The following is a 24,652-nucleotide window of genomic DNA, read 5'->3' on the forward strand; positions in this document are numbered from 1 at the left end:
ATTGAAATGGTCCCTTGCTTAGTTTATACTATGAAATATAAGTGAATTTTCAAAGGCAGTGGAAAACTTAATGCAGGGAAAATATGAAGAATACTCTAAGTTTTGACTTTGAAATTGTTTAGGTAATGTAAAATATAAAATGATTCACAAACAATACCTTAACTTTATTGTACCATACATCATGTAGTGCATGCTGTATTTATCAAAGCATATTTAATTCTGAACTGAAGCTTAGCATTTCATTATTTTTCTGTACTGTACAGTGAATAATACTGAATTCAAAAACACCTATGTATAGAATTCTTAAAACTTTAAATACTAAAGACATTGAAATTTGGATAAAACAAGTAATTTTACTATATATGAAACATTCATACATGAAAAATGTAAAAATTTTAATCAGAGATAAAGGCAAATAGAATAAGCAGACTCCCCCTTGCAAAAAGAAAAGAAAAAAAAGGAAAAATGAGGAAGGAAGGGAACAACCTTAGGCAGTTTCTGATTACATTAACTTTAATTTAGAAGGACAAATAAGCTCCTCTTAATAATTTACCCATTTGGAGATGTGGAAGGCAAATAATACTCCAGATATGCTGTCCTCCTAATTATTCCCCCAGGGAATCAGTCTGATCAGTGTTGATGTGCACATTGGGGTAGGCTGTGCTGTATAGAAAGGCACCTAACCAAGGGATTGAAATTGAGCCTGTGTTTCACTCACCAAGTCATGGACCTTGGCACAGGGCTGTGTTAGTCTGGAGAGGTTGCCTTTCTAGAATCACACTCAGTCACCATCAGGGCCAGGCTGACACACTTTTTCACAGTCTGTCTGACCAGCAGCTTTGATACCGGCCATTGGATCATTATAAAAGAAAGAATGGATGTCCAACTCAGTAATTTCTTCTAGGTTAATTCATCAGTCAAGGATGCACCTAAGTGCAAATAGTAACATACATGTAGAAGTTCTGCTGTGCATAAACAAGGAGAAAACATTGGTACTTTGATGGGTTCAAGTACACCAAAGATCTGCCTTTTATGTTAGAAATTACTCTTAATGTAGAATGGAGTTAAGTTTCACCAGGACTTTTTTGCATCCCTCCACCTCCAGCAGCCATATACCTTAAGGTTCTGGGGTAATATAAAATAAGACAATACATTGGCTGGTACAATTTTGTGCCATGGGAATCAAACCTGACTCAGGCACATCAAAACAATAACTTCCAAGCACCCTTATTCCAGGTGCGTGTGTGTGTGTGTGTGTGTGTATATATATATATATATATATATACACACACACACATATATATATGCACAAACACATATGATTATACTTTTCTTAAGAGCAACGTATGCATATGTATGTATAAATGTCTTTATATAAACATATACTATACCTATATTTAGAGAGATAGATATGTATAATCTATCATTTTTTATCTTAACATAGAAAAACAGATGGAAAGATATGGTCATTGGCCACTTTAAGAATTGGAAGAGGGGAAGGAGTGATTATTAACTTTTATACCTCAAAATTGCTTGACTTATTAATAACAGGATTGTCTGTGTTAAAAACAACTAAAACAATTTCTTAAGTTGGGAGACTGTAATTATCTTTTTAACTGATTGCTGCATAGATAAATTTAGGGGAGTGTTTTCCCCTTTTTTTGTTTGTTTTGTTTTGCAGTGGAGAGAAAGCAGCTTTATATTAATATTTCCAGAGTACAGAAATCTTTGAAGATTCAGCCAACATTTTAACCACTAACATGCCAAGCATTACCTGATGTAATAGAAATTTGTGGTTGTTTTTAGCAGGTGGCTACAATACCTATGTCTTGCACTGGTCGTTTTTTGTGTATCTGTAGATTTATATCTATTACTCTGTATATGTCTATGTCTATATATCACCAAAATGTTATTATTGATGGTTCTTAATATGTCTAAAGGTAGAAGTATCCAAAAGATAGAATAAAGTATAATTTCCCTTCTAATACCCACCATAATGATGAAAAGGATATTACTCAAGCAGAGGTATGACCGTCAACTTCCAACCATGGCACTGACCTTATGAATGTCTGCTAAAAAATATTTACCTCTCCCATTTGAGAGTACCAGTATTTGGGATCTGCTGTTATTTTTTCCTAGTGGTATGTAGCCTATCATATCTTACTTGGATGTTAGACCTTTGTCAATGTGTATATTCATCTCTAACTATATAAACTTAAAGTTTGGAGGAAGAAGCTGGCAACCCTTTCTTCTAACTTTACCTATATAAGAATGAAGATTTAAGAAGTTTAACAAAACTGAAGCTGTCATCCATGTGCTCCTTGGGGTAGTTGCATCTCACACATAAAATTATGGAAGATAGAAAATAGGAGTTAGCTATTAAGAATTGAGGCTCTGTTTTATGATTTCTCTAGTTGAAATTATATGATCTTTAAGAATGGGCAAGCTTGAAAAAATGGGCCATATATTCCTGGTGAAATTAATCAATACCTAATTATTTAGAAGCTATAAATGCTATCTTTAGCTGACATGCTCACAAAATGTGTTTTCTTCCGTCAATAAAGGCCAACAAATCAGAAACCTAGCATAAGGGAGGTTATTGCAGAAGACAAAAGAATCACTCTCATTTTTGCAGTTAGCTGTTTCATCAATTTAATGGTATTTATGCCACTTTAATAAGAAAAAGAAAGAGGTTGGACCTTACGAATGCAATTGGAAAATAGTAACAAACTGATAATATCTGAAACCGTAGAGAACATAATACTATAAAAAGATCTTTAGCATTCAGTACATTAGCAAAGCAACTCCTGAGATATAGAAAAATAAGTATCACCATGTTGACCTTAAGAATATATTTAAAATGTCATGCATTGGTCTGCTTTGTTTATTCAAGTGTTTATTTTTGAATCTGAAATCAGGTTTCATCGATTGTAGTGGAGCTGGAAGGCTCCTCTCAGATCTAAAGCATATTCCCTCAGTTGCTGGGAAATTTGGCTGTTAATGGCTTAGTGCTAAATCCCTCAGACTAAGAGAACCATCTTAATCAATGTCAAATCCTCTTCCCAAGAGCAGCCCCTTCAATGACTGTTTCTGGGTATTTTTAATGGTGAAATTACATGACAGAAAAGCACCCTCCCTTGTACTTACATAATCCACCATTTCCTTCTGCCATGACTTAAATCACACACTTTTATACTTGACTGTAAACTCAGAAATTCTGTCTTAGATTTAGATTTTCTTCACGTCTGTAAGAACAATCTGTTAGTAATTAGCCTGTCATCAATTACTTTTGCTTCCGAGATCACTGAGTTTGGCTTGTTAGCATTACTAAGACTTGATCTTTAGAGACTTAGTTGAATTCAACCTACATTTGAGAATCACCAGTGAATGTAGGTTCATTTTTTATCTATCATCCATCTGTCTGTTTATCTATCTATCTATCTACCTACCTACCTACCTACCTATCATCATCTTTACGTATCTGGGCATTGAATAATATTTTTATTGCTTTTCCACTAAGCTTATTAATTAATACATTAACATAATGTCTTTCTTCAAATATTTTCTTTATATCATCATAGTATTTTCTAGATTCCAGTACTCTTTACATACCAAACAAATAAACAAAATCATATTTACACCATTAGAAGTTATATATAAAAACTTGTACCTGCAAATGAACATCAATATATAAATTTACATGTCTCAGGATGAAACTAGTCCATTAAACTCCTGAAATATAAAGGCCACCAACCCATGAGTTACCAGAAAATAGTATAATTCTAACTTTACCTTTAAAACTTTTCTTCATGACAAATGTAATTTACAAGCTGAAAAATGCATAAACATAAATATACAGTGCAACACACATCTATAAAGAAAACACCTGTGTAATCTATAATGTGAACCAAGAAATAGAACAATGTCAGAGACTCAGAAGCACTTGTTGGTGTCTTTTCCTGACATTGCACCCCTCCCTTTATCCTAGAAGTAACCACTATCTTTACTTTACTTTATAGCAATAGTGTTACCTCTACAAACATGTAATGATTGAGTAATAGATTGGCTAGTAATGTCTTATACACCCTAACCAACATGTTGTTTAATTTAATCTCCTTGAGGACCCTGGACTTATTTAAACGACCACTGGACATTGGCATTTTTATGCCTCCACTAACCCAAAACTCAATATGCTCCAATATAAACGTATTAAATCCTACTGAGTCCAGACTATCCTCTTGTATTCCATTGATACATCCTGTATTTTCATTGATAACATCATCTCCCACATTTCAAATTCTGAAACCTGAAGTTAATCCTTTACATCTTCCTTTTTCTTACATACTTCTGTATAAGTTAAGTCCTGTTCTTTTTTTCTTCCAAGTTACTGTATTTCCATTGGCTGCCTTTTCCTCTTTTTATCTGTAGCACTACCTGATAGAAACTTTCTCCATATACCTACTCGAATATTGCAATAGCCACTTACTTCCTTTCCCTGTTTTAGTCTCAGCACTTTAGTCCCTTCCTTACCCAACCTGCAAAGTAATTTTATGAACAGCAGTTCTAATTATATATCGTCTCTCCTTAAGTCTCTATTGCTTCCCTTTAATTTAAGAGAGAAAGTCCCAGACTTTTTCACATATCATACACATAAATTCATGTGCTGACCCCATTCAGTCTCTTCCTCACCTCCTGCCATTTCCTCTCCCTCACTTTACACTACAACAATGCCAGTGGTATTATATTTTCCTGGGCAAACCATACTGTTTGCTACAATACTTACTCTTTCTCTTCACTAGTCTATATTTCCTTCCCATACACAATTACATTTTTAGAAACTAATCTTTTTAATCATTCACTTAGGAAAACTTTATCTCCCCCTTCTTTTCCCTAGAAGAGTCAATGTTCTCTCTTTCACACTATCTCTGTACCTGGGGTACATACTTCTATTTTTGCACTTATAACAATGTCACAACATACTGCAATACATTCCAATGACATGTTTGTCACTTCTACCAGCTGCGAACTTGAAATTAAGAGAAAATGTAATATATCTCTATGTACTTAGAAGTAAGCATATTTCTTATTGTACATACAGATGTCTCTCAATACTTGTTCAATTGAATCTTTCCTTAAACTCTGTTTTCATGTCATATTAGTTCATGTTTCTTGTAGGAGCACAAGAGTATTTTGCTGATCTTACTTTTTTTTTTAAAGATATTTCCCTTTTTATTTTTCTTAATTAATTTATTTATTTATGGCTGCATTGGGTCTTTGTTGCTGTTTGCGGGCTTCCCATTGCCGTGGCTTCTCTTGTTGCGGAGCACAGGCTCTAGGCACACGGGCTTCAGTAGCTGTGGCTTGAAGGCTCTGGAGCTCAGGCTCAGTAGTTGTGGCGCACGGGCTTAGTTGCTCCGTGGCATGTGGGATCTTCCCGGACCAGGGCTCGAACTCGTGTCCCTTGCATTGGCAGGCAGATTCTTAACCACTGTGCCACCAGGGAAGCCCTGATCTTACTTTCTACACTGCTCCATTGTTTCCTTGAAAAACTCGATATTGATTCAAGGGGCCCTGCAAGGTTACATGTACCCAGGTCTACAAGTTCAGTCTACCACTGAATGATCTAGAGTCAAATCACATGCTTCTCCATGACTAAACGGATTTAAGCCTATATTTATAAACACACTTTATTTTCATATTGTCTATTATGCTAAAAACCATCTTGGAAAAAATATTTCTTTTTTACAACTTTAAAATTTGACTAGTGCCTGTTAACCAGTGGCTTTATCCAAGAAGTAAATGCATATAGTATATGCAGATCATTAACATTTTCAAAATTGAGATGGCAGAGTCATATTTCTTTTGAACTTTCTCTGTTTTTGTCTTATTTATTTTCTGAAATGACTCTTTGAAGTGAGCTATTATAATTATAAATAGAAAATTTGAGAAACTAGGTTCTTGGTATCCTAAGTTTGCTCTTCTTCTTTCCTAATGGGAAGAAGAGTAAACCCCCTCATTTTTCTATATGCTGAAGAAAAAGGAAGTAACGTTTATTTATGTTTTGGCACCAAATTGCTCTAACATGGAGATACTCTTTCTTCTAGATGAATATTTTCTCATTTATGAACTATCATGCATGCTGCTGCTTTCTCCTTAAGTTCTTTCATTAAATTTGATAGTATAAGACTGCTATATTTATTGTGAAAATTATGATCGGCCCTTGCTAATTTATAAATTGATTTTACTAGTTTGGTATAATTATGAAAATAATAAAACTCATAGAAACAGGATAAAATAGCCTTTCAAAATAGTTCCTTGGCATCCTTTTCTCCCCATAAGATGCAACATTAGTATTTTATGGAAGTAACTGTGATATTCTTCTAGTCTTGACTTATTGCTGCAGAACTGGTGAATACCTCAGAAATGCATTTTCAATAGTGTTAAAATATTGCAATTTGTAATAGTTTACATTTAATGATACTTCGTGTTGTAAAGAGAAGAGATATAGAGCAATAGACTTCATCACTTCATAGTCACCTAAGGGCACACCTTAGGCAAATGTGAAAGACAAACAGCAATACTTTTGCTGGAGTTTAAGCAAATCATGAAGGTTATAGGAGTTGGCGTTGTGGGAAGACAGGAAATTTTGTTTCACTTAAAAAAAATCTAGCACTTTATATATTTTAGACTGCAGAGTCAAAATAGAGCTGTTTTTCTGGTGGTAATTTTGTATCATTGGTTGTCCTTCCATCCTTCCTCCCTCCCTCCCTTCTTCCCTTCCTCCTTCCTCCCTTCCCTCTGTTTTTGTTGGCCTACATTTGGGTTGTTCACCTTTCCCAGAGTTTCACCAAAGCTTCTTTTCCAGGCCTAGGTGGTCTATTGTATGTCTGTACCCGGCATCTCTTGTCCAGGAGTCTGTGGGTTTATAGTCCCCCTTATGACATTTACAAACAACCCCCACCAGCTTTCCTGCCTGCATTTGAATTTTGTGAGTTAGAGATGAGCAAGTCCATCCTCCAGGTATCCTCCAGACAGGTTAGAACAGATGTACACAATAATTTGCAAATAAAGTGTGCTTTCTTCCCTCCTTTCTGGAGGGAGGGAACTGGGGACCCTGGGCTGCCATCATTTAGGACCAAGACCAAGACTGCCACTGAGGTTGGTCGGGGGTTGGGGATAGATGAATAAAATTTCACAAAAGTTTTCTATCATTCTGAAGATGGCTTTTTCTTAATTGGATATTCCCTTGCTTTCTATAAACTTTTGTTTGGTAGAGCTCCAACAAAGTTGATTCAGACAGGTGGTGTTTTGTTTTGTTTTTAAAAATTTATTTATTAAATTTATTTTTGGCTGTGTCGGGTCTTAGTTGCGGCACACGGGATCTTCGTTGCGGCACGTGGGTTTCTCTCTAGTTGTGGTGTGCAGGTTTTCTCTTCTCTAGTTGTGGCATGCAGGCTTCAAGGCACCTGGGCTCTGTAGTTGTAGCGCATGGGCTTAATTGCCCCGCAGCATGTGGGATCTTAGTTCCCTGACCAGGGATCGAACCCGTGTCCCTTGCATTGTAAGGCGGATTCTTTACCACTGGACCACCAGGGAAGTCGCCATTTGTTTGTTTTGATGTTTCTTCCTGTAGGCAAACAAGAGCTTGGAGCTTCCTAGTCTGCCATCTTCCTCTTTGTTTCATATTTTTTCATCCCTGTAATTTGCCTGGAAACAGACTCTCCAAACTTCACATAAAAATCAGGCCATTTTTTCCTGAACATATAATATGTTTTCTTTTCCACTGACTTTTTTCTCAATTTCTTCAATTAGAAGTGAACTTTTACTTCCCAAAATAATGTTTCTCAGGCCTGAATGATGCCTTTTTGTTTTTTAACTGCCTATTTTTAAAATTGGGGTGTGGTTGCTTTACAATGTTGTGTTAATTTCTGCTGTACAGTGAAGTGAATCAGCTATATATATACATATATCCCCTCTTTTTTGGATTTCCTTCCCATTTAGGTCACCACAGAGCATTGAGTAGAGTTCCCTGAGCTATACAGCAAGTTCTCATTAATTATCTGTTTTTAACGTAGTAGTGTACACATGTCAATCCCAATCTCCCAATTCATCCCACCCCTACTTCGCCCCCTTAGTGTCCGTACATTTGTTTTCTATGTCTGTGTCTCTATTTCTGCTTTGAAAATAGGTTCATCTGTACCATTTTTCTAGATTCTGCATGTATGTGTTAATATAGGATATTTGTTTTTCTCTTTCTGACTTACTTCACTCTGTATGACAGTCTTTAGGTCCATCTACATCTCTACAAATGACCCAGTTTCATTCCTTTTAATGGCTGAGTAATATTCCATTGTATATATGTACCTTTTTAAAGACAAATAAATCCTCAATGATTCTCAGTTTTGCACGTTCATAAAATACTCTCATTTTTATTATAAATATGTTTAATGTGTATGGACATAAAATATATTCCTTTGGTAGAACACTCATACAATTATATTATACCTGAAACACAAATAAAATAGAACAAAACTATAAAAATCACTATTAACATTACTGCCATATTATAAGAGATAGGATTGTTTTGCTCAGAATCCTGGGTTTAATAAAATAAATGTTTGTGTTCATTGATCTATAGATTCAACTTAATTTCTATCAAAGTCCAACTTGTATTTTGCAGAAATTGATAAGCAAGTCCTAAAATTTATGTGGAAATGAAAGGGGCCAGAATATCTAAAACAGGCTTTAAAAAACAAGTTGGAGGACTCAACGTCTCCAATTTCAGAACTTACTACACAACTACACTAATAAAGATAGTGTAGTGTGGCATAAGGATAGACATACAGATCAATGGAGTAGAATTGAAATTCTAAAAATACACTCATATATCTAAGATTGCTGTGACAATTTGATGAGGCAACAACAAATTTTTCAACACATGGTGCTAGGACATCCAAATATTCATATGAAAAAGAATGAAATTGGAACTCTTCCTTATGCCATCTACAAACATTCATTCAAAATGGATTATAGACCCAAATTTAAGAGCTAAAACTATGAAACTCTTAGAAGAAATTGTAGGAGTAAATGTTTGTGACCTTAGGATAGGCAGTGGTTTCTTAGATATGACAGCAAAAGCACAAGCAAAAAATTTAAAAAAAGGAAAGAAAGGAAAATAGATAAATTGAACTACATAAAAATTTAAAACTTTTATGCTGCAAATTATACCATTAAGTGAGTGAAAACAGTCAACAGAATGGGAAAAGTATTTGTAGAGCATAGATAGTATAAAAGTATTCAGAATACATAAAGAATTCTTGCAACTCAATAATAAAAAGACAAATGACCCAACTGAAAATGGACAAAGGATTTGAATATACACCTCTCTGACGTAGTTATATTAATGACCTACAAGCACACGAAAGTATGTTCAACATCATTATTCTTAGGAAAATGCGAATAAAAGCTACAATGAAATACCTTTTTACACCAATTAGTATTGCTTTAATAAAAAAGAATGACAATAACAAGCACTGATGAGAATGTGGTGAAACTGGAACTCTCTTTCATTGCTGATGGGAATATAACAAAATGGTGCAGTTGCTTTGGAAAACTATGTGGCACTTCCTTGAATTGTGAAACAGTTACCATATGGCCCAGCAATTTTACTCATAGGTATATATAGAAAACTGATATTATATGTTTACACATACACATGTAAATGAAAAGCTACTTAAAGGCTACCTAATTTACATAGGTTGGTTAAAGAGCTCTCTGCAGAGCTAATATTTAAGTTAACAGAAGAAAGTACATGTTGTGTTCTGAGGGTAGAACATTGCAGACAACATTTAGGAAAAAATATATAACTCACAATTGTGTAACTTCTAAAAGTTATTTAATTAAAAAGCAGATAGGAGAGGCAAAATCAACATAACTGGAGCAGGAAGATCCTGAACACACCTCCTCCCATGAGCACACCAAAACTACAACTACTTACAGAGCAACCATCTGTGAGAACAACCTGAAGACTAGCAGAAAAATATTTTTCACAGCTAAAGACATAAAGAAGGAACCATGATGAGACAGATAGGAGGAGCAGAGTTGTGGTCTAGTCAGGACCCACACCTTCAGGTTGGTGACCCACAAATAAGAATGCTGTCACAACTATGGAGGTCCTCCACAGGAAGCAAGGTGCTTGAGGCCCACATTGGGCTCCCCAGCCTGGGGATCCTGCACCAGGAAGACGAGCCTTCAGAATGTCTGGCTTTGAAAACCAGTGGGGCTTATATTTGGGAAAGCTGGAGGGCTAGGAAACAGAGAGTCCACTCTTAAAGCACGTGTGTAAAAGCTCACATGCTCCAAGTCCCAGCACAGAGATAGTAGTTTGAAAGGAGACTGGGTCAGATCCATTTGCTGATCTTGGAGAGCCTCCCATAGAGACTGGAGGCAGCTGTTGACTCCCCCTGGAGATGGAGGAGCTGGCAGAAGCCATTTTGGGGGGTCTCATTCTACCATGTTGACATCAGCACTGGCAAGTGCCATTTTGGAATCCTCCCTCTGGCCTATTAACAGAGGGCCTTGTTCCACCCACCAGCGAACCTGCAGCAATCACATGCTGCTAGGTGGTATAGCCATTCATGTGGGGAGCCTGCCCTGCCTACAGCAGTCACATGGTGGCAGAAAAAGACAAATACCATATGATCTTACTTATATGTGGAATCTAAAAAACAAAACTAATGAGTGAGCATAGCAAAAGGAAAACAGACTCATAGATACAGAGAACAAATGGGTGTTGCCAAAGGAGAAGTGGGTATGGGGGATCAGCAAAATGGATGAAGGAGATGAAGAGGTACAACTTCCAGTTATAAAATAAATAAGTCATGGAGATATAATATATAGCATAAGAAATTTGGTCAATAATATTGTAATAGCTTTGCTTGGGGACAGTGGTTACTAGACTTACCGTGGTTATAATTTTGGAATGTATAAATGCCAAATCAATATGTTATACACCTGAAACTAACATAATAGTCCATATCAACTATATTTCAATTAAAAAAATAAGTAAATAAATGACAAAACAAGAACAAAAAACAGATATATAGTACTATGCTAATATGAAATAATTTAATCCACATAACAAACCAAAGAATATATATTATTCATTCTAACCAAGGAATATATACTATCATTATCCCACTTTTCCATTTTCATTTAAGGATATTTTTGTATACTGGGGTTAATTAACTTTTCCAAAATTACATAGTTTGTGGATTAATTATTCCCAGAAGGCATCTTAGCGAAAGGGAATAGGCTACTGTACTGTAACTGACCACTGCCATCCTCTGAAGATTTACTGACCAGCTAAATAAATAAAGTATCAAGAAAAGAGAGGTCTGAGCAATTCTAACAACTCCAATGACTGTGACATTTCTAAAGGGATATTAATTAATATGTATCGGAGGGGAAGATTTTGCAGGTTTTGTACTTACCTATACAATAGCAGTGTGCTTATTTTGCAAAAATATCTAATAAAAATAATATGGAGGTGTTTAAAGAATGAAGTAAGAAACACTTGTATAATAACATCCCTTTAAAGAAACAAGTGACACTGTGTATACTGTCAAATGCCTGAAACATGAACATTGCTAAAAAGACATTACACTCTCAGGAGTCAAGTTAAAAGTATTACCCTTTCATTTTTCAGACATCTCTAACAGTAACTAGTCCTTGAATAAGAAACAGGTAGCAGAATGTATAAAAGAGGTAAATGCATAAAGCGGCAATTCCAGTTTCCAAAGTATTAATTTATTTCCTTGAAAAAGTTGTAAATATGCATGCTAGTTTGAAATACAAATTCAAACCTTATAAATAGCACTATTGTCATCTAGCATTATTTTTATGACAGCATGCCCCACATAAAGGGTGTGAGAAGGGTAGTAAAGAGCAAGCTGGTTGGTTGAAAGTAATTGAGTTTACTTAGGATAATGAGAGATTTAACAAAACATCAGACAGTAAAGTGTAAAAGAAAATGAAAAGTTTGCTATCCACTAAAAAATAATCTGCAAAATATTTGAAAAGTTTTGTTTTAAAGAATATAAGAGGGCTTCCCTGGTGGCGCAGTGGTTGAGAGTCTGCCTGCCGTTGCAGGGGACACGTGTTTGTGCCCCGGTCCGGGAAGATCCCACATGCCGGGGAGCGGCTGGGCCCGTGAGCCATGGCCGCTGAGCCTGCGCGTCCGGAGCCTGTGCTCCGCAATGGGAGAGGCCACAACAGTGAGAGGCCCGTGTATCGCAAAAAAAAAAAAAAAAAAAAAAAAAAAAAGAATATAAGAATAACAAGACTAGAGGAAATAGTTACTATAAACTTCAAGGCAATGATAAAGTTACATATTTTTGTAATACATATTACTTTTAAAGTCAGTTAAATATGTACTATTAACATAATTTAATTTAACCTAATGTTAATGTGACTCTATCTTAGTTTCATAGGGATAAACTAAATATATTTAGTGATTATATGGATACTAAAATATGACTTGAGACTTTAACTTCAGCTTGTAAAACAAAATAAGTGATACTATTAAATACATACATATATATGTACATACATACATAATCAAAGCTGAAATACTGGAATTTAGGAAAAAATAAATGCAACAAACATGTATTTACCATTCTGGAATGGAGTTTCCTTTTATTTTTAGAAGACAGTATGGTTTTATGAAAAAGGAATATGAGGAAAATGTTTTGGCAAAGTCTCCTCAGAAATTTCAGGCATGTGCCTCCTCTTTGATTTAATTTTTCTTTACAAGTGAAAAATAAAATATTCTGATACTTACAAATATATATCAAGATTAGGAATGACTTTAATATAGGTTTTTAATAGTGATATATCAAAGATACTTCATAGTTTTGATATTTTTGATTGAATTAAAATATGATCTTTAAATACAAATACATATGAATATTAATGGCAATGCTATTAAGAAACATACTTGATTCTTTGCACTTTAGTATCAAGATAGTACAGGAAAAACAAAATTTTGGAAAATGGTAAAAAATGCAATGTAACTAAGTAATTTCAATGAAAATATGCAGGGTAATTATTACATTTAGTTAAGCAAACTCATTTTAAAGACATTTAAAAGATGGCATGATAAAAAATAAACTTTTAATCATGAAATTTTTGAGGAAAAGATTTTACAAAAACTAAGAAATCTTGAAATAATACTCATATTAATATCTCACTGCATAATTCTGCAGGATAATTTTGCTCTTCTTTTTCTATTTTCTTAAGTTAGAAGATTAAAATTCAGCATTTAGAATTTGAGACCTTTCTTCTGTAAAAATTTAATGCTACAAATTTTAAAACGCTTTTATAAAATTATAAAAGCACTGCTTTAGGTGCATTGCACAAATCCCACTTCCTTTTTACCTCATTCTCATTTTATATAAGTATTAAATCTCATTTCTTATTTCCTGCACATGTAATTTCTTTGACAAAAATAAATCAAAAATATTTTTATATCCTTTTTCTTCTTATATGAAAGGTAACATACTCTGGATTATTTATTGTTCTTCCCCCTCCCCATTTTTTATTTATCAGTATATTCCTGTAATAACTTTATGTCAGTTCATAGAGATTCCCTTCTTCTATTGTACACTACATAGCATAGCCTTTTGTGAATATATTATAGTTACTCTTCCATATATAGGTATTTTGCTTGTTCCCAATATTTTGCAGTATTTTGAAATTGTGAACAAGGCTATAAGCCTGCATTATTTCTCCTTATGAAATTTTTATTGTTGGAGGTGTATCTTCAGACTCCCTGTAAGTGGGATTTCTGGGTCCAAAGTTAAGTTCATATGAGGTTTGTTTGGTATTGCTAAATTCTCCTTCACAGCAGATTTGCCACTTTGCATTTCCACCAGCAGTGTGTGAACTTTTTTTTTCCTGTCTAATTGCATTGACTAATACCTCTAGTACAATGTTGAACAGTAGCAGAAATAGGAGTTAGCCTTTTTTAATTTTAGTGAAAATGTCTCTAATGTTTTCTATGCATGTAAGATATTGACTAGCAATAAAAGATCTCTCATTTTTTAATTTTTGGATTTTAATAATATCAGGAATGTTTGTTAAAATATTGTTGAAATAATTTTAGCAGCTATGGCAATAAGTATATTCCTTGTTTTTCCACTTAGATCCATTAATATGCTATATGATATTAATGGATTTTGTGATATTGAGTCAAATTTGAATTATTGGATTTAACATCACTTGATCATTCTATATTATTTAATTAATGTGACACTGTGTTTTCTTTTATGATACTCTGTAATATTTTTGCATCAATATTTATTCACTGTATTGGTTTATAGTTTTATTTTTTTGTATTATCTTTATCAGATTTAAGAGTCAGTGTTTTCCTTGTTTTATAAAAATCTATTAGGACATTTTTTTTTGTTTTTTGCAGTATGCGGGCCTCTCATTGTTGTGGCCTCTCCCGTTGTGGAGCACAGGCTCCGGATGTGCAGGCTCAGCGGCCATGGCTCATGGGCCTAGCTGCTCCGCAGCATGTGGGATCTTCCCGGACCGGGGCATGAACCTGTGTCCCCTGAATCGGTAGGCAGACTCTCAACCACTGCGCCACCAGGGAAGCCCTATTAGGACATTTTTATATCTAAAAATATTTAGTTCAGTTTTTTTCCAGTTTTATTTATTTAGGACCAACTATGTACCAGGCACTATAAAAGCTATAAGGAAACAAAAATAAGGCATACTATGTTATAAAGCTAACAATCTATTCAATAAGGGTTCAAAAGCCTAAATAGGATAATAATATCATTGGAGGTAAGTCCAAGATGCTAAAGTAGCAAAAAGAGGAAGATCAGCTCAGAGGAGGAAAAGGGAATGTTAGAGGAAACAATCATTTGGGTACATTCATCCGAAGAAGGTATGTGTTCACATTTATCAACAAATGAGAAAAATCAAGTTTACCTATTTGGATAAATTTCAGCCAAATTTGTAGAGTCTCTGAGATCTTCTGACTTTAAATATTGGTTTTTTTAGCAAGTATGAACTTCAGTAATAGGACTTGGTGGAGGAGCACCCTAAAGATATAGCTGTAACTGCTGCAATGGAGAGAAATTCTATGTGTATTTAAGCATCATAGAGGAAGAAAGTAAAAATTTTAATATAAGGACAAAATCAAAAGTTACATATTTGACAGTTTGAATTTATAAGCTCAAGTTTGTATTAGAGCTGTTGCTAATGGGCAATGTCATGTAATGGTCATGGAAATTAGCAGCAGCTATTTCTTTTTAAATAATTTTAATGACTCTTGAGGTAGGCTGAACAGTCCCACCAAGGATGTCTGTAACTGAATCCTCAGAATCTGTGAATATGTTAACTTACATGACAAAGGGCAGTTTATAGATATGATTAAGTTAAGGATCTTGAGATAGGGAGATTATATCAGGTAGGCCTGATGTAATTACAAGGGTTCTTCTAAAAGAGAGGCAGGAGATCAGAGAGGAGAAAAGATGCTACCCTGTTGGCTTTGAAGACTGAGGAAGAAGCAAGAGCCAAGGAATGTAGGTAGCCTCTAGAAGCTAAAAAAGGGAAGGAAATGGATGTCCCACTAAAGCCTTCAGAAAGTATACATCCCTAAGGACTCATTTTAGACCTCTGACTTCCAAAGCTATAACATAGTAAATTTTTGTTGTTATAAATCATTTAATTGTGGAAATTCATTATAGCTCTAACAGGAAACTAATAAAATTCTTCTGAATGAAGACCAGCTTGTTTGCCAATACCTTTACATTTAGCTTTAAAAATTCTGCTGTGTAGTCAGGAGAACTGGAGGGCTTGGTTCACAAAGTGAGTGAATATATGCTACAAATAAAATGGTGTAAGTATTCTCATGTACCTGTTTTACTCTGAGGGAACTAACCAGGAGCATAAAAAAGATTCACCTGGGATTTTCTTTAACTTTACCCCAAAAAGGATTCTGGAAATTATAGTTCCTAGGATCTTGCAATAAATCAATGAAGGATTTCAGTGTAGTAAGGTTAAGCAGGAGAAATCCTGAGTTCAGTCCTCATTTGTTAGTAGGAAAACAAACAATACACTTTACATGTCCATCTTGTTTTTTTTAATATCACTTTTATAGCTATACCTTTACTTTTTAATATCCAGACTCTTAGAATATCAGCTTTTATATTTTTGCATTACCAAATAACATCTCCTGGGAAGGATCTGTGACCCTCTCAAGGGAAGTGGTCATCCACAACGTCTGCCCAGGGATGCAGTGAGGCTATAAGCCCTGAGAACACTCGGGGAGGGCCGGGCCACATATCTAGAGGAGGACTCATGGAGTCCCCCAATTTGGGCCCCTGACACAGTTCTGGCCAAGAGACTTATTGTAAACTGAGTATATCAATTTAAATCACTATTAAGTTATTTAAGATTCTTTATAATTTAGGGATATGTCTAAATTAGCTTTATTAAGGAAATAATTGTTGAAGGGCTATGCTTTGAGAGCCGTGTTGTTCTACTGTATAAATTAGCATGGGGAGATGTTATTTATTTGTTTGTTTGTGCTGGGTCTTAGTCGTGGCAGGCAGGCTTCTTAGTTGCGGCTCACGGGTTTCTTAGTTGCGGCTTGCCAGCTCCTTAATTGCGGCATGTGGGCTCCTTAGTTGTGGCTCTCCAGTTCCTTAGTTGTGGCATGCGAACTCTTAGTTGTGACATGCATGTGGGATTTAGTTCCCTGACCAGGGATAGAGCCTGGGCCCGCTGCATTGGGAGTGCAGATTCTTAACCACTGCACAACCAGGGAAGTACCGAGATGATCATATGATTTTTAATCTATACTTTATTAATGTGGTGTATCACATTGATTTTTAGATATTGAACCTCTTTGCATACCTAGGATGAATCCAAATTGATTATGGCGTGGTATTCTTTTTTTTTTTTTTTTCTGGTACACGGGCCTCTCACTGTTGTGGCCTCTCCCATTGTGAAGCACAGGCTCCAGACGCGCAGGCTCAGCGACCATGGCTCACGGGCCCAGCCACTCCGTGGCATGTGGGATCTTCCCGGACCGGGGCAGGAACCCGTGTCCCCTGCATTGGCAGGCAGACTCTCAACCACTGCGCCACCAGAGAAGCCCAGTGTGTGATCCTTTTAATGCATTGTTGCATTCAGTTTGCCAATATTTTGTTGAGAATTTTTGTATCTTTGTTCACCAGTGATTTGGGCCTGTGATTTTCTTTTTTTGTGTGTGATATTTTTGTCTGATTTTTGTATTTGGGTGATGCCAGCCTCATAGAATTAGTTGGAGGTGTTCCTTCCTCAGCAAATTTTGGAATATTTCTAGAAGAATACATGATAACTTTTCTTTAAGTGTTTGCTAAAATTCACCTGTGAAGCCATCTGATCCTAGACTTTTGTTTGTCAGGAGTCTTTTTTGTTTTTTGTTTGTCAAGAGTCTTGTTTGTTTGCTTTTCTGTTTTTCCTTGTGATTTCAGGTGCTCTACATGTCTACACGTTGTTCATAGAAATTTCTCTAGTAAGGAACTATAAAAATGATCTCTATAATTATTGTCTTAGGAGTTTCTTTTTAACTGATTCAGTTTCATTACTGGTAATGGATCTGTTCATATTTTCTATTTCTCCCTGTTTCACCCTTGGGACACTATATTTCTAGGAATTTATCCATTTCTTCTAGGTTGTTCATTTTATTGGTGTATAAATTTTTATTCAGAGTAATCTTTTATGATTCTTCATATTTCTGTGGTATCAGTTGTAACTTCTTTTTCATTTCTGATTATATTGACATGGGCCTTCTCTTTTTTCTTGATGACTCTGGGTAAAGGGTAATCAATTTTCTTTTAATGTTTTCAAAGAATCAGCACTTGATAATTTCTGTTGTTTTGCTTAGTCTTTATTTCATTTATTTCTGCACTGATCTTTATCAGTTCTTTCCTTCTACTAAGTTTGGGTTTTGTTTGTTCTTTTCTTAGTTCCTTTAGTTGTAAAGTTAGGTTGTTTATTTGAGATTTTTCTTATTTCCTGAGGTAGGCTATAAACTTCCTTCTTAGAACTGCTTTTGTTGCATCCCATAGATTTTAGATCATTGTGTTTTCATTTTTATTTGTCTCCAAGCATTAAAAAAAAAAAATTCTTTCTTTGATTTCTTCAGTGATCCCTTAGTTGTTTAGTTGTATGTTGTTTCAACTCCATGTGTTTGTGTTTTGAGCATTTCTTTTTCTTGTAATTGATTTCTAGTCTTGTAACATGTGGTCAGAAGAAATTCTTGATATGATTTCAGTTTTATTAAATTTACTGAGACTTGTTTTGTGGCCTAGCATGTGACCTATCCTGGAGATTATTCCATGTGCACTTGAAAAAAAGCATATCCTGCTGTTTTTGGATGGAATGTTCTATATATATGTATTAAGTTGATCAGATCTAATGTGTCATTTAAACGCAGTGTTTCCTCAATGATTTTCTGTCTGGATGATCTGTCCATTGATGTACATGTTAAAATACCCTATTATTATTGTGTTACTGTCAATTTCTCCCTTTATGTCTACTGATATTTCCTTCATGTTGTTTGCATATATATATTTACAATTGTTATAACTTCTTTTTGGATTTGATCCCTTGATCATTATGTAATAGCCTTCTTTGTCTCTTGTTACAGTCTTTGTTTTAAAGTCTGTCTTGTCTCATATAAGTATTGCTACCTGGCTTTCTTTTCGTTTCCCTTTGCATGGAATACCATTTTTCATCCCCTCACTTTCAGTCTGTGTTAAAGTAAATCTCTTATAGGCAACATATATATGAGTCATTTTTCTTTTTTTTTGTATCCATTCAGCCACTCTATATCTTTTGATTGGAGAATTTAGTCCATTTATATTTAAAGTAATCATTGACAGGTATTTACTCATTGCCTTGATCATTTTTTGAATCTGAAAATAGTCTTTTATGCCTGGAATAAAGCCAGCATATTCATAATATTTTATTTTTTTTCATGTGTCACTGGACTCAGTTTGCAAATAATTGTTTTAGGAGTTTTACATGTATATATATGAGAAATTTGTTTAGATTTTTCTTTCTGAAATGGCCTCTCATTTATATATTACAGTTATGAAGCCTCAATTATGCTGGCCTAATGAAATAATTATTGTTTTCTTATTTTATTCTCATCTTGGAGAATTTGTGTATACTTGGTAGAAATTGTCCCTTAATTGTTTGTTGAATTTATTGGTGATGATATCTTGGTATGGAATGGGGAATATGTGGATTTAAATACTGATTCAAATTCGTTAATAGTTATAGAAATATTTCAAAATTCTATTTTTTGTACTAGTTTCAGTATGTTCTTTTCCTAGGATTTTGTGTTTTTTTCAAATTTTCTGTATAAAGCTGTTAATAATAACTTCATGATATTTTTATTTTTATATATTACATATGTACACTTTTGTGTGATACTTCTAATCAATACTTAATATGAAAAAAGCAAAGTGCCTTTTCTAATGTTCAAAAATATCTTAATATTTTCATATAATTTTTCAAGATGTTTAATTTTCTGGCATCCAAATTATTTGCCCTTAATGCTGAAAATAGCAGGATTCTATAGTGATAATGAAAAAGTTTAAGGAGGTTACAAAATATCACTTATAGTATCCATTTAATTAGCATAAAACGAAAGTATCATATCATTTGTCAATAAACTTTGTTTGAAAATCAATCACAAGTTCTCAAGTATGAGACTATAACAAAAAGAATGCAGAAATTAAGCCTCACAAATGATTTGCTGAAGTAGTATAGTGTTTCCATGATCAGCAAATTTAGTATTATTTCTAATAATAAATTACAATGTGAATTCAGAAATAATTATATGCTAGTTTTTGTTTTGTTTTGTTTTGTTTTTTTGCGGTACATGGGCCTCTCACTGTTGTGGCCTCTCCCATTGCAGAGCATAGGCTCCAGATGTGCAGGTTCAGCAGCTATGGCTCATGGGCGCAGCCGCTCTGCGGCATGTGGGATTTTCCCAGACTGGGGCATGAACCTGTGTCCCCTGCATCGGCAGGCAGACTCTCAACCACTGCACCACCAGGGAAGCCCTATATGCTAGTTTTTAATGAGTTGTTCCTCATTAGTGAAACATAAAATAATATAAAATGAAATAATTTTCATTAGCAAACAAAGATGAGGTAGATAACCTGCAGAAATAAAATGAGTTGAGTCTTAGAATGAATATCATGGTTAACATTTGAAATCCCATGTATTGGGTCATTGTGCTATTATTATTTTTTTAGTAGTAACAAAATGTTCATTTGGTTCCAAAATAATGTCAATATTTGGTTCACAGTAAACTTTATATTTATGTCACTATTCGAAGAAAGAATCTACTTTTTCACTTTAAATTCTATAAGAGAGTTTGTGTATATATAAGTACAGTTTAAGTTATCACAGATTAATAAACATCCTGCCTTAACATTTGGCAATGCAGAGGCTGTACTAATCCTCTTTAGACAGTTGTATACATAGTCAAATAAACACTTATTAATCTCCATTTTCTTCTGTGGTCTTTTCCTTACTTGAGAGACCTGAATGTTTTAATATCTGAACAGATAATTTAGATATACCAGATGCTACACAACGGATTTAAGAGGCTAAGAAACAGAAAGCTTAATTCTCCATTTTCGGCTACCTAAATTGTATCTGCTTTTTCCTTTCTTGATACTTGCTTATAATTCTAGTCTGTTATTTAATTTTGCTATTGCCCATACTAACAGTTTAGTAATAGATTTTGGGTATCTCTGATAGAAAGAATATATATTTAAAAAATACTATAGCTCTCTCTTTTTAAATTGATCCTGGCATGCTCCTGGCCAAGTTGGAGGTTTCATCACACATTTTTCTGAAATCAGTACAAAACAGTGGTTCCTCAGATCTCTCAGGTCTTGGCACATTTAGTGTCTTAATATTTTTTTCCATAATACTTATAGACAAAAATCAAATAAAAACAAAACAAAAAACTAATTCCATTTATTAAGTGATTATATCCAAACAAGTTAATGGTTGTAATTTGCACAATGTCCAATAGGTGTCACTCTGTTTTCCTAGAAATTTTAGATATCCCACAGTGCCCCTGTTAGTTCATTGTGATGCCCCAGTGTACTTTGGTATACAGTTTGGGAATTGAAGTTTTAAAAGTCATATACTGTGTGGGAATTCTTTTAGAACTATTTATTTGGTCCCTAGAGAGCATTTTTTTTTCCCATTAGGCAGCAGCCTCTTTGCCCCGTGCGATCCATAACCTGTGCCTGCAGTTTCCCCTAGTTGGGGTGAATAAAAGATTTGTTAATGTATATAATAGCTAAGAATTTGGTAATGATGACTTGAATCATGGTTATTTTTAACTACTTATGTTTAATAGAAAACTAAAAATACCTCAAAAAGTTTAGTGGTTTTAGGGTAATTAGCAGAGAATAATAAAATAATTTGATAGGGCCACACAGTTTTGTGTAACTATAAGTAGTGCTGTAAATCTAGCTGCAGAACATGGCTGTTGCAGTCTAGTCTTTACGTAGCTTCCCTGCTGAAGATTTAATTTATTTGGCCTCTTGAGGAACACATTTGGCATTGCGATATGTTTTGCTTCCAGGTTCTGTCTCCAAGGATGATTTGAAGAAATTGCACATAAATTTATTTTCAAGGCAAGATATTTTCCTTTTAGGGAACTATCTATATTCATCTCACAGAGGTAGAGAGTAGATATTTAGCACGTGAGGACCTCATAGATCTTATACATGGGGTCATTTCATATGTAATTTTATTAATCACTATCCCTGTGAGATAAGAAATTTGAAGAACCTTAACTGGGAAATAAAATGTGGGGATTAATATCAAAGAAACATTAAATATCGTATCCACCATTAAATATCTATATGGTGAATCATTGGAAAATATTTTAAAAAATAAAGTTTGGGAATATACTAAATCAGGAAGAGTTTTTCTTGATTTCTGACTCCCACAGGCAACTTACCTTGATCTTTTTTGCAATTTTCATTTCTTGTTAAAATATACAGAATTAATTAAGTAGATTGATAGAGCTGAATGATAAAATTATATTGAGATGCTTTGGGACTCAATGTGACCTTATCAAGTGAGGTGAGCCATTCATTAATTCAGATAATAGAGCTTATTATAATAATCTTTTGCTTATTCTATTGTTGAGCATAACCACTTTATTCATATTTGTATATGCATATTGAGATAATGTTATTTCATTAATTTTTATACTGAACCTTAATCCTTGTAAGAGTAATTTCAAAAGTTTTAGATCCCACTTGTTTTCAAATGTATATCAGTGTGCTATCTTCATATATGATTGACTAGTTTATATGCATTTGAAACTTTCAATTGTGGTATGCTCCTACAGTCAACTAATTTATACACATATCTATTAAACATATTAGGTAATTTATGTAAATACCCAGCACAGTGCTTAGTATGTAGGGAACATTCAAATCTGCTAGTTCCTTTCCTCTCTTAATTTTTATAGTTTTATGTTCACCACTTTTTGTATAATTGTTTTCCCCACTTTAATCTTTGCAATCTGTTTTCCACATAACCAGAAGAAAGTTTCTAACCATAAACCAGATCATGTTACTCCACCCCTCAAAATCTTTCAGTACTTTCTATCACAGTTAGAATGAAAGGAAAAAAAAAAAAAATCATTCAAGAGCCTACAAGGCCTTCCATGATCTATCCCAGTTTATCCCTACAATCATGTACTTTCCAACCACCCTCTCCTTGCTGGCTCTCCTCCAGTCTCAATGGCCTTTTTATAATTTACAGATGTGTTAGGCTCAGTTTCAACTTAGGTCCTTTTTTCTATATTTTGCTTCTGCCTAAATTGCTCTTCTATCAAATGTCCACGTGGCTCCAGGATCACTTTGCCTGTGTATTTCCTAAAGTATCTCCTTGTGTAAGACATCTTCAGTGACAAACTAATCTAAAATAACCCTAATCATAACTTTTCTCTTCCCTTCCCTGAAAAGGCTTATCATCACTTGATAGTTATTTATTATGTTTATTTGTATATTTTTGCATGGTTTTTGTTTTCTGCACTAAAATTATGGTGGCCATACTATTCAATGTTCAAAAGTATATACTTTTAAGAATGATAGGGGATACTAAAGTAACTAGAAGTATATATTTTTTGAAATACTTGTTAACTGACAAAAAATTGGTTTTATTATATTGTTGAATCTAAAAATAATCCTATTCAAAAATTATTTTCTAAAATGCAGTTTCTTCTAAAAATAAAAGTACCATATATATGAATATTAAAATTCAAAACTTCTTTATATTTATTATTCAAAGAGTAATAAAAGCATGAGGAATAAGTTAATTTAGTACATATTTTAATACTTTAATCAATTCTATTAGTATTATCTGCCTCTGATATAATGTCAATGGATTCTTCCCATAGATCGAGATATTCCAAAGAAAACTTTACAAAATTTCAGACTTCAATTTGTTCTCTCTTTGTACTCTCATTTTATTTGATTTTTCCTTTGCTTTTGTAGGAATTTTAATATCTTCCTGTCTGTAAGCTATGCTTTTAATATTTTTAATTTGCTAAATTTATAAGCTTCCAAAGCTAAATTTTGTGAAGCCCCATTTATGATATATTTTGATTAAAGACACTCAATTAATTTTGAGAAATGCAATAAAAATTAGAAGACTTTATTGTAAATTGAGTATCAGCATACTCTACTTAGGTGTGTTTAAAGTTGGTTCTTCAAAATTTTTTATATTAAAAAAATCCAATTGGTAATGGACAGTAAGGAGAAAAAGCATATATTGTCATTTCAAGCTTTTTTTCTTTAGAGAAGAGCAAAAATATCAGACTTGTCATAAAAACTGTTTGGTTTTATTACTTTGTGAGTAAAATATACAGAATAACATAGAGAATAAAATATTTGTACATTTTCACAACTACAGTTGTTTGGGGATGCAATTTTAAGTTATGTGTATATGACGACCAATTACAGTGTCTTAATTTAGGAACTTAGTAAAAATAGTTCTGTTAGCACGAGTGCTACACCAAAATTTGTATTTGTATTATCAACACAAAAAGAAATAATTTTATGCTCAGGTTTTTAACTGTATTTGCAATAATATTCAGTGATGTCAAATATTTTACTTTTTATGAAATAAATTTCTGAGTTTGTTAATCTGATACACATAAATAATGATACATGTAAAAAATGAAATGGAGTTATTTAACTAGTTGAGAAATTTTTTTTTGCTAAGAGAGTCAGCATTAACAGCACAATATTCAGTTTTCATTAATGAACAAGAGAACTTGGAAGCAAAAATTAGTAAATTTACTTTTAAAAAAATGCATCTTTTTTGGAGTATAATTGCTTCACAATACTGTGTTAGTTTCTGTTGTACAACAAAGTGAATCAGCCATGTGCGTACATGTATATTCCCATATTCCCTCCCTCCAACCCCTTTAGGTCTTCACAAAGCACTGAGCTAATCTCCTTGTGCTCTGCTGCTGCTTCCCACTAGCTATTTTACGTTTGGTAGTATGTATATGTCGATGCTACTCTCA

The sequence above is a fragment of the Phocoena phocoena genome, chromosome 7, assembly GCF_963924675.1.
Source record: "Phocoena phocoena chromosome 7, mPhoPho1.1, whole genome shotgun sequence".
NCBI classification, from domain to species: domain Eukaryota; kingdom Metazoa; phylum Chordata; class Mammalia; order Artiodactyla; family Phocoenidae; genus Phocoena; species Phocoena phocoena.